Here is a 2,134-nt window from a genome sequence, read left to right on the forward strand (position 1 = left end):
GTTGTTCATGACCGATTCGTTCTTTTTAAACGATTCTTTAGAGTGACTCAGATGAACGAGTCGTCTCGGAGAGTGATTCGTTCATGTTCTATTGGGCGCGCATGCACAAATCATCACAAAGCCTCCGTCTGTGTTATACAGGAAACAGAAGTGAGAAGTGAGGTTTGAGTCTTTTCGGTCCCGAGTCGTTCGTTCCTTTGTCACGTGACTCCCATAGACGCTACGCGGTGCAATAGATTCAAAAGAACAAACGACTCAGACTGGAAGATATAAGAGGTGATCTGCTCATTCTGTTTATTATGATATGTCCTTACATGCCTTGTAATATTTTCATAACTGGAACTATAGACTAAATGTGTGTATGTAGACGTGTTGGGGGTCTGTTTATTGAAAACGCAACATTTTAATTTATTTCTGATCAAAAGAACAAAATGAACGAAATGACTCAAAAAAAGATCCGTCCGTTTTGATGAACAAGATTCAAAGAACCGAGTCACTAAAATGAAGTCACTCAAACTTCCCATCACTAGTGTGTGTGTGTGTGTGTGTGTGTGTGTGAATTTTTTAAAATAAAATTTTTAGACGTTTCTTCAGAAATCAATCAGCTGGTGCTTAATCCACATCTGAGCCATTAAGCCTCTGTGTGTGTATGAACCAACTGTGCCCAAAACACACACACACACACACACACACACACACACACACACACACACACACACCTCCTTCTTGTTTCTCTCACACAACCTCAAACTAAAACGTCCACATTTTCATATTTTTTGGTTGCATCAGCAGAGATGCTGTAGAATACTGATTCAAATTACCATAAAAAGTGTCAATAAAACACACACACACACACACACACACACACACACACACGTCCAGCATGAGAAAATGTTTATGTTCAGCCTGTTTGCTGTTACGCACACACACTCAGAAAATGGCAGGTTGTCATAAATATTAAGTGATGTGTGTGTGTGTGTGTGTGTGAGTGTGTTTGTGTCTACAGCTCTGTACTTTAATGAAATAATGAGGATGTGTTGACAGGCGGCTGCTTTGGAGAGAGTGTTTATGAGGGAAAGGACAGAAGAGACTTCAAGGTTATTCACTGGCAAGAGCACAAGTGACTGAGCCGAGTGTGAGCCGAGTGTGAGCCGAGTGAGAGCCGAGTGTGAGCCGAGTGTGAGACGAGTGTGAGACGAGTGAGAGCCGAGTGTGAGCCGAGTGAGAGCCGAGTGAGAGCCGAGTGAGAGCCGAGTGTGAGCCGAGTGAGAGCCGAGTGAGAGCCGAGTGTGAGCCGAGTGTGAGCCGAGTGAGAGCCGGAAACCCCCTCACAACCCCGACACTGGAGACTCCTTCCTGACACACTTCCACTACACACTTCTCTCTCCATTTCTCTTTAATGCCGTTTTCTTCCTTGACATTTTATTTTTAAAAATGTAAAACAAAAAACAAACGTTTGCTCGGCCACTAATCTAATAAAACGAGAAGTCTAAATGATTGAAATAAACGAGTGTGTTGTGATGAAGTGACACATGGGTCTGGGGAGGTTTAGTTTTTTTGTTGTTTGACTGATATTTTTTTTCAGATAAAAGATAAAACACTCCCTGGATCCTAATGATGCTGCTATAGAAAGTTTTCGTGTTGTGTGTGTGTGTGTGTGTGTGTGTGAGAGAGACTTCAGACACAATCTGCTCTTCTTACACACTTGATTCTCTGACCTGGTTTAAAGGTTATTTATAAGCTGCCTGTTTTAGATCTGCACTGGTTTAAGATGCGCTCAGCTTTCCGTCACCAACACCGTCACCAACACCGTCACCATCACCGTCACCATCGCCATCACCATTACCAACACCAACACCGTCACCAACACCGACACCATCACCAACACTATCACCAACACTGTCACCATCACCAACACCATCACTGTCACCATCACCATCACCGTCAATAACACCATCACCAGCACCGTCACCATCACCAACATCGTCACCAACATCGTCACCAACATTGTCACCAACACCATCAGTAACACCATCACCATCGCCATCACCAACACCATCACCAACACCGTCACCATCACCATCACTGTCACTATCACCATCACCAACATCGTCACCAACACCATCACCGTCAC

The sequence above is a fragment of the Clarias gariepinus genome, chromosome 21 (assembly GCF_024256425.1).
Source record: "Clarias gariepinus isolate MV-2021 ecotype Netherlands chromosome 21, CGAR_prim_01v2, whole genome shotgun sequence".
Lineage (NCBI taxonomy): Eukaryota > Metazoa > Chordata > Actinopteri > Siluriformes > Clariidae > Clarias > Clarias gariepinus.